Consider the following 10,462-nt stretch of genomic DNA (forward strand, 5'->3'; position numbering starts at 1 on the left):
ATGGTGATTTTCAATTTCACCTTGAACTTGACCTTCAAGGTCATTTGAAGGTCAAATCGAATTTTTAAATAGAAACCCCTATTTTTTACCCCGGATTCGGAAAGAGCGCAAAACTTTACGTTTAGATGGGTTTGAGGATCTTTAGAATGACCTTCAGAAGTTATTTTAAGAACAAAATATTTGAAATTACGCACCTGAATACATATCTTGTCGGGGAGCAACCAACCCAACCCTTACAAAAGTTGTTGGGTTCGGAGGGGGACATCGGATGGTGACCTTCAATTTTATTTTAACCTTGACCTTCAAGGTCATTTGAAGGTCAAATCTAATTTTTTAAATAGAAACTTTAAAGTTATGTTAAGAATCGAAATGACCTTTAAAGATCATTTCAAGGTCGAACCGCTTACAAGTCTAGCATGACCTAAAAACCAAAATTGATCGTGGTTTGTTTTTTAAGATATTTGAATTAGTAGTCATTCATATAAAATTAAATTGTTCACACCAGGCCTGTGTTCATCGACATAATACATACATCGATGTCCAGGGCCTACGTTGATTGTGTTTCAACGAAGATTTGAATTTACATAGACGTTTAAATTTTGTAAAAATGGGTTAGTAAAAATGGATTGTGTGCGTCCGCGTACGTGTGCGCTCGTCCATTTTCTTAAATGGAAATCTCCATTTTTCATTGCATATTCTTGTAGCTTACCTCGAGAGCTTTCCAAAACACTATAATAAAGTATTTTTCATACTTTAAGTACTTTTCGAGTTATAAGGCTTGAATGTTACAGTACCGCCGGTATTAGCATTATCCAAGATATACCACGAAGGTCGGATTTACACCTTTTGTATATGTGTGTGTGTCACAGCAGAGATAAAGACTCCACGGTTCGTCACTCCCGTATTATTTAATGATTCCAAACCCTCTCTGCTGCTGTGTGTGCGTGCGTGCGTGCGTGCGTGCGTGCGTGCGTGCGTGCGTGCGTGCGTGCGCGCGTGTGTGTGTGTGTGTGTGTGTGTGTGTGTGTGTGTGTGTGTGTATTGTCGTGCCCGTGTTGCCAGGACACGAAAAGAGTTCGAGATCGATGATGCGGGCGCGGCAGGGTGTGTGGCGGTGGATAAAATGTAGTAAAGATTTGGACTACTTCTTGTAGTATTAAATATAAAAAGGTTTATTTGATAAATACACTTGTATGTGTTTTAATTACTACTCCCGTACTTATTATTAATGTGCGAACCGCGCGTTGGTCGCGTATGTCGCGGCGAGAGACCGAGGTGTTAAGTCTAACGCGGGAGGTCTTCTCCGCTCTTTTATAATATTGTTTTAGGCTTGTCGGAGGGGGTGCCTGGCGACAAAAACATTACCATATTTGGTAATGGTGTAATGCGTTTAGAATTGAGGTCCTCAATGCGGAATGTGCAAGGTGGTGCTTATCGCCGCACTTGCACATCCGCTTCCTTATTGTGGCGCAATCGAAACAATTCCTCGAGAAGTGTTTCGAAAGCGCTGATACTATTCGCGATTATAACAGTGTGTGTGTGTGTGTACGTGTATGTGTGTGTGCATGCGTGCGTGCGCGCGCTTGCATGTGCTCGTACACGCCACGATTTACGTCTTATAACATTTCTTCAAATGTATCACCATTCACTTCAATACACATTCGGAATCTATGACGCAATGCAATAGTAGTCTTTTGAAGAAATTCTTCGGGAATAGTTGCCAAAGTTCTGGTCATGCGATTTCTCATATCGACCGGAATTGTCAGTTCCGTAGCAAAAACAAACCCTTTAACGTATCCCCATAAAAAGAAATCACAAGATGTCAAATTAGGAGAATTTGGAGGCCATGTAATATAACCGTTGTATCCTATCCAGCGTTCAGAATATCTTTGATGTAAATAGTCTCGCACAATGGCAGCTTTATGCGGAGGAGCACCATCGTATTGAAACCACATGCGATCCCTAGTTCCTAAATTGATATCCTCTAACAATTCGAATAGATTATTTTGCAAGAACTGTAAATATATTATTCGGTTAATATTATTATCAAAGAAATAGGGTTCAATAACCTGGCCATCCAAAATGCCACACCAAACATTTACTTTCCACTGATGCTGACGATCTACATGACGAACCCAAAATAGATTAATATCTGAATAAAAGTGGCAATTATGACGATTCAATTCTCCAGTATTCTGAAATGTTGTTTCGTCGGTAAATAAAACCTCATAAAATAAAGTCGGATTTTCTTCTAATTTTTCCAATCCTCAATGACAAAATTCAACGCGTTTTTGTTTTTGATTTTCAGTAAATGCCTGAACTCGTTGAATGTGATAAGCGTGAAAATTATTCGCTCTTAAAATTCGCCGGAAAGTTGACTGAGAAACATTGAGTTCTCGACTGATTGTACGTTGACCAATCTGAGAATTTATTACAATCCCTAAAATAACTATTCAAATCATTAGCGTCAGTTAAAGATTTCTTTCTACGTTTGCGACATAATGTAGTCACGAGCTCTATTAATAATTTTCATTATTGTAGTATGATTGGGACTTCGACGATCTGGATACTGTAGAATATACTGACGAGCACATTGTCTGTAGTTTACATTGGCCCTTCCATATTCAATTGTTATGTTGACAATTTCACTGGGTGAATAATCAGTCATGTTTATTGTTAAGGAAACAAAGTGTTAATTTTAATACTCTTTTTTTAATTTTTGTGCACCTAAAGTGACACGTCTACAGTGACGAGGTAGCGTTTTGCTTACTTGTTAATGAAACGTTTGAGGACGAGTATCGCGCGAGAGTCGAGTGAAGAGAATGTGCACACAGGGAGAAGGCATGTGCGTGTGCACCCTAACCATTTGACAAAATTCATTTTTACGTAGAAATGAAAATAACAGGTACAACCTATAACACGCACAGAGGTGTAAATCCGACCGGGCAACCTCTGCGTGGTACACTTTGGATAATGCTAATATCGGCGGTACTGTAACTTTCAAACCTTATAACTCGAAAAGTACTTAATGAAAAAATACTTTATTATAGTGTTTTGAAAAGCTGTCAAGGTAAGCTACAAGAATATGCAATGAGAAAAATGGAGGTTTCCATTTAAGAAATTAAAGGTGACCTTCACGTGACTTTCAACGACTATCCAGGGTCAAGCCAATTACACCATCTTATGTCCCCCTCCGAACCATACAACTTTTGTTTGAAATATTTTTCCGTATCTTCCATATTTTTCGAGATATTTGCCTGGTTCAATTAAAATGTCTCAACCTGTATATATACACAGGGTGTCCCGCGTAAGACGTGCCCAAAGAAAAATATAAGAAAAACAGATAAAAGTGAACAAAAATTGTAGAGGTCATTTTGCAAACAACCACGTTTCAAAATATTAATTTCGAAATATTAATTAAAATAGTTGGGCAAATCAAAACGCGCGACGCCGCAAGCGGAACATACGGCTCGCCGCGGCTGGCGAAGAAAATGGACTATTACTCGCAGGTCTATTACGCAGTGCCAGATCTAAGACGTAGTCCCCACCTCTAGGCCTATGATATAGGCCTGCAAGCAATCGCCAATTTTCTTCGTTGGTCGCGGCGTGCTCTGATTTGCCCAAATATTTTAATTAATATCTCGAAATTTTACATGATTGTTTGAAAAATGATCTCAACAAATTTATTCATTTTTGAAGATAGTTCACTCTTGCGCCTGTGCCATATGATGTTCCTACCAAGGTTGCAGCGCAAAAATCAAAATATATATATTTCGTGAGCTTATAAATGCAGAGAATATCTCCTGGCGAGCGGTAACCTGTTTATCGGTGTTTAAGTATAGTTCTCTCTTGAACTCAGATTGTAAAGGGTAGTTTTCCTAACAAGGAGTTGCAATTTTCAAGAATCATAGATTATATATTTTGTGTATTAATCGGTTAATAATATTAATGAAAAAAAAAAGTTGTAATGAATTAAGTTCTTTTTTTACGAGTTATCTCTGGAGAGTAAACTGTTTAAAGGGTAACTGTTACGAAGGTAAGTGGGTAAGGGTTAAGTGATAAAGCTCAAAAATCAAAACGATGCTTGTTTGCGATCTTCTAATTAGATTCTAATTCAACTCTTATCCTGATTGCGTTTATGCAATTTTAAAAAGTTGGGGGATTGAATGAAAGTTCACTCAGCGTCCCACCTACAAATCAAAATTCCTGCTTAGAGAAATAAGCTCAAAATTTTGGATTAGCGGGGATCAAAAGTTCATAAATAACTCCTAATTCTAAGTTATTCATTTTTTAGTGTTCACGTAGTGGGAGGGAGCAGCTGAGCGGAGGTCATTTAGTAAGATGTCTGTATAAAAAATCATGGCTGTGATTTGAGCGCCTAATTTGGGCGCAACCACCACCGTAACGCTGAGCGGCGGTGATATATTTACGCGAAGCCACTCGCTGAACGGCGAAATGGCTCTCCAAATATGCTCCTTCAACAATCTTCCGCTAGCACGGCAGCATGGCAGCACGACAGATCTCGATAACGTCACGAGTACAAGTATGTGAGAGAAAAAGAGATACAGAGTGTGTATGTGTGTGTGTGTATGTGTATGTGTTGTCTAGCATTTAAAATTAGTTTATGCTACAAACTATAACGAAAATTTTAAAGAATGCTAAGAATATTTATATAATTTTCTTGTATTTTCTTGTTCAATTATATCAATAAAGAGGATTGTGTCAATAAACAAAAACAAATAACGGGGGTAGTGGTGGTCTTCTAAATATAGTAATTAATAAATTATTCTTTTTTTTATATTCATACTTTTTTGCAATAACTGACATATACATTTTATTTCAATTTGCATTGAATTGGACACATTCTAAATAAGAATAGAAAAAAATATGTATTTCAAATATAAATACAGATTAAAAATAAATAACCGTATTAGAATAGAAAAATAAAATTCTTTTTTCAATCTACGAGTTTGTTACCATTATACGGAATAATGGTAACAAACTCGTTTAAACATATACCTAACACAGAATGATATAACATATAAAAAATAGGTACATAACAAAGTCTAATAAATAGTCAAATAGTGATTAAAAAAATGATATAAAGATATGTTATAATTAATCATATTCACTTGGCGCAAATTTCCTGATATCATTAATTTTGTAGTAGAAAAGTAATTTTGTAGTAGTACAGTTTGTTGTACAAATTATTTTGTAATATAATGTTTTATACGGATTATTTTGTATGACAGTCTTCTTTTTTTACGGAGCACAAGAACTAGGCACTCTTTTTTTTATCTTTTTTTAAAAGGTAAGTTTTTTGAGATATGATATATACATACATACAATCGGAAAACTACAGTCTAAATAATCAACTTCTTTTGTTAATAATTTTTTAATAAACAAAGACCACCTTATTATTGTAATAATTAAAAAACTGATTTGTGAGATATATAGAAAGATATATCGTGTGCTGTTTGGGAATCTGAAATTTTACCAAAATGTTATATAGCTGTTATATAAAAAAATTATTCCTAATTCTTTCGTATCTTGAGATAGCTGAAAATTGAAGATTGTCACACCCACACTCTAAATCTTTCGCATATTTTACCTTCAATAGTTTTGATCCAAGCGGCACCGGTCACCATCTACTATGTACCGCGCTTAAAAAGCGTTGCTTAACGATCGAACGGCATACGGCGATTCTAATGACTCCGACGATGCCCTAGTCAAAATCATAACGCTGATTCAAGGTTGATTCGACGTCGAAATAATCGATGAGCTGTTGAATCAATGTTGATTCAATCTTCGTCGACGTTGAATCAACCTTGAATCAACATGTTCTAACTAGGGTTCTTATCACTTGTATTTATATAATGTCTCCCTAGTGTTTACAGAACATTAAAATATATTTACTGACAATTACTAAAACAACTGACAATTACTAAAACGACATAATTTTCAATATACGATGAATATTAGTATAGTATATTAAAATTATTGATAGTGCTGAAAATCTGTAATATACATAATATAAACTATAGTTTTTCATCGCTAGCAATGAATTGTGGGATGCAGCCATAATGACATACATTAATACATGGGATACATTAATGACTCAGTGATTTTCTATGATTACTTTTAAACTTTTAATGGAATATTATAACGGTTAATCCAAAAAAATAGTTGATTGATATCACGATCTTTCTCCAAAATCTCTAATAGGATTTCTTAACGTAAAGGATATACAGTTTAAGCATTTTAAGATATTCATTTAAATGTTATCTGCACTTTATAAAACTTTTACTTTAAGAAAATTGCATTATTGTGCATAACTGTATATCAATCTTCTTTAATTAATAATTAAACACGTACATGATCATTTGGAAAATGGTAGAGGATTTTTTTGTTCAATTTGATCTAATATACAAGCATACAACAGCAGACATCGCTAAATATTGTTATTATTGTTAAAATTAATTATTACATATGTCACTAAGAATAGAAAATATTATTTTATTCGAAAAATAAATTTACTTATAACACATGGTCAATTAAACTTTTATATGGTATCATCATTGCTAAGTTTCCTTAATGTATTAAAACATGATGTTAAATATATGTCACTTAATCGATGTATGACGTTACTGATCAATTATGAATGGATATTTACGTCAAAATAACGACTGCTTACTATTTGGATGATGTCGTGACAGTACCTTATTAAATATTTTGAAAGATTCATTACTTCCTTCAAAAAGGTACGTAATGCCTTTAACTTTTAGAAATCAGGAAACTATTTTTGACTCTATATTAAAGTCTTATTTCTTCTATTAGGTACTTGTAAAATTTCGTAAGGTCATAAATAAATGGTTGTAGCAGCGACTTATAGTAACTGTTCTCCTTTATATTACTTTTTAATTTTTAAATGTTGTCCATTGTTCAGAATTAATGATTGATAATTTATTGTTCGAACAGAACGTTATATTTAACGCAATTGAAAATAGAATCAGATAAGTTCATCTTCGTCACTATTTGATTTAATCGAAATGAAACTGTAACAACTAAAAGACTGATTAAGCAATTGTAATAATTAAAAAACTGATTTGTGAGATATATAGAAAGAATATTGTATTCGCTGTCTGTGACAAGTGGTTTAAAAAGTTTAGAATAGAAATAGTGATTATGATATCTATAACAAAGCACGTTTTGGTCGTCCAAACAAAATGGAAAATAATGAACTGAAAACATTGTTTAATAAAAACTCGACTCAAACATTAAAAAGGTTTATAAGACAGCTTGGAATTGACGAATCACAATATCTCTCTATTTGAAAGCAATGCAAAAGATTCAGAAAAAAAAAAAGGTAGCTTCTGGCCATGACTCTCTGCAAATGCGATTGCGAACCGGCTTATCATGTCTCTCATTGCTTACCAGGCACAAAAAAATTTTTTGGTGACAAATAGTTACGGGTGATGAGAGGTGGGTTTATTCTGACAATTCTAAACACAACATCATGGATTAATTTTGATCAATCACCGATATCTGCAACAAAATGCAACAAAACGTAATATTCTCAATCATAAGGTTTTCCTATGTATCTAGTAGGACTAAAAAAGTGTTTTTATATGAACTATCGGTGAATTATCGAAATAAACAATTACAGGAGATTGCTACAGTCAACAATTATAGCGTTTTATGAACTAACCAATGAAAGAGAAACGCCCTCAAATAACGGCGAATCGAAAGTCATCTTGCTTCACGACAACGCTAGACTGCATATTAATATTGCGATTAAAAAGACGTTGTTCAAGTTAGATTGGGAAGTCTTGCCGCACCCAGCGCACGCTTTAGACATTACCCTATCTGATTTTCATCTATTCAGATTGATGCAACACGGTCTATGTGATATACGGTTCCGAAATGCTGAGGAAATGCAAAAATGGATCGATAAATAGATTGCCTCAAAAGATGAGTCATTTTATTGATGTGGAATCAAAATATTGCCCGAAAGATCACACAAAATTATTGACAGCAACAATCAATACTTTGATTAAAATATTATATGTTATCTCGTTATTAAATAATGATAGCTTTAATATCATATGTATTTTTGCAAGCACCTAATAATACATCGTACAAATATGTATTTGCAGTTCCTATATTGAGAATTGTTAAAATCATTATAAAAATTACCTTAATCTTTAAAAGTTCATATATCCGAACTACTTGATATTTGTGAATTTTTGACATGCATAAAAAGTTACAAGAAATTTATTAAGTTTTTTATAATTTATTTTATGCAGACTGAGTTTATTATAATTATATTTTATAATTCGACACAAAAAAGTTATATCTATCGTAGTTATATCTATCGTAATTATATCTATAGTTATATTCTATTGTTGATTAATTGTTCCAGGTTTTTTGGCATCCGCGGAATCGTATGAAATCGTCGAGGTCACTCGTCCGCTTCCCGTTTTATATCAGCTACGTTCATCGACGCGAACATCGTCATTTCCTCTTCCTCCTTTTTCTCTTCCTCTTCTTTATTTCTAGGATCTTCGATTCTTCGGACCTGAGGACACCCATCGAGAACAAGCTTCCATTCTTGAGTTGATCAGATCTCGCTGCTCTCATTGTATTGGCTATATTATCGATAATAGTCTTAAGCTAAGCTCCGTTTCTTTCTTCGTATGTTTCTTCTTCTGCTTCATTATTTTCTCTTTTCCTTTTTCCATTTCTTATTCCTTATTTTTTCCTATATCCTCGACACGATCCTCTCTATTAAAAAGTAGATTTACGATTAGGTGTGTTATTGTTTTATAAGTATAACGAAGACATAAGATGTATTTAGTCTAATAAAACTTTTGTATAAGCAAACAATTACAGCTATCCTGCAATTATATCGCAACGTATTTTGGCGTATGGAATAATGTACAGCTATTCTGTAGCGTCAGCATGTGTAATTCGCTTTTCATGCAACACAAACATTTGAAACACATTTTAATTTACAAGTTTTTAATATCTCTTTTGGATTATTATATCATGCGAATAATGTTATAGTCATTAAAATTTGTATTATGGCCATTTATAATGACTATAAATTACAAACTGCAGCCGATATGAATATTATCAACAAAAAATAATAGAATAATAATAATAATAATAATTTCAGTCACGAGCAATCTTATTCTTTGACTGGTGCACAATGTAACAAATTTATATCATAATCTCTTCGGCGTGTACCGTTTTGCGATCAAACGGTAAATTATATAAGGCATTTTATATAACTTATACAGCATAGAAAGATTGCAGGAACATTGCATAGATATTACACGGAAACATTGTAACATTCCATATATGTTATGAAACATTGATGCAACATTGCCGCAAAGTTGCAGCAATGTTGAAATACCCGCTCTTAGAAACGTTGTAATGAAACATTGTAGCAACGTTACGGTAAAATGTAATATAATGGTTGCATTGAGCAGAAGAAGCAGCTTTCCACTGTACTGTTAGTAGTTTTGTAACTATTGTAAGAATTTCTGTTAAGAGATACTTAGCGGTTAACACTTTTCCATCCTGTTTATTAAGTGGTCCGACGTGTTAAAAGTATATACTTTTAACATATGTTAGAAGAAATAGCGACTGCTTAGTAAACATGTTGGCGTAAACCACCAATGTCATTCAATAGAAAATCTTACAAAGTTACTAGCAGCTCATAATAAAGTTAAACTGCGTTTTTTTGTTAAATATACAAGTATAGGTAGCACGTAATATGGTTTGTTCTTTTTAGTTGACTTGACTGCACTAGTTCAAGAAATATACACAGACTAAAATATGAGAATTTCGTACATATGTTTTATATGCTTTAATATGTATATAAATTTTTTAACTAGCGTAGCCACTTCAGTTGAAAAGAACAGACCAATAGATAATGCAGCATGCAGACGCTATGAAGGCATAATAAAGATATAAGAAAATATAGACATAAGTGAATACTTGTAATGATCCACATAAGCGATCGTTACTAAACCGATTAGAGAAACGCATAACAACGCGACCGCGAAGAAAAAGAAACGCGAAAAGACAATGCGTCCTTCCGGTAAACACCGAGACCGCCGAACATCCGCGGTAAATAGCGAATCAACAAGCGTGATTCACAAATATAAAGCGCCGCGAATTCTTGTTCGAAAACAGATTCCGATCATCCGCTCTTCCGAAAGATCCGAATACGATCCGAACCTCTGAGAGAAATTACTGCAACATCTTCTCGAACACCGATTCCTGGTGGACTTCTGTTCGCTACTACGCGACAGAAATCACTTCGTCGTCGACTCACGGATACGTGACGTCGACCTTGTTACAAGACCGTTCCTGGCAGATTGCTGCTCGCGAATACGCGACAGGAATCACTCCGCCGTCGGTTCACGAATACGTGACACCGACTCTATTCTGA

General features: G+C 34.2%; 1 protein-coding gene and 1 pseudogene across 2 annotated transcripts in view; one reads left to right on the forward strand and one right to left on the reverse strand.

Moving 5' to 3' along the window:
* Positions 1 to 10,144, forward strand: part of LOC116852269 (protein phosphatase 1 regulatory subunit 3C-B) — a 162,704-nt gene extending 152,560 nt beyond the window's left edge. The window contains exons 5-6 of one of the 2 annotated variants that reach the window (XM_032832461.1): positions 4,295 to 4,543; positions 8,423 to 10,144. The gene's annotated coding sequence lies outside the window, so the exon portion shown is untranslated. The remainder of the gene's footprint in view (positions 1 to 4,294; positions 4,544 to 8,422) is intronic. The other variant, XM_032832463.1, reaches the window with a different exon arrangement.
* LOC116852278 lies at positions 1,598 to 2,668 on the reverse strand (annotated as a pseudogene).
* Positions 10,145 to 10,462: the final 318 nt, after the last annotated feature.

Source organism: Odontomachus brunneus, unplaced genomic scaffold (assembly GCF_010583005.1).
Source record: "Odontomachus brunneus isolate Ranch 3 - 2012 unplaced genomic scaffold, Obru_v1 Obru_scaffold_210, whole genome shotgun sequence".
NCBI lineage: Eukaryota > Metazoa > Arthropoda > Insecta > Hymenoptera > Formicidae > Odontomachus > Odontomachus brunneus.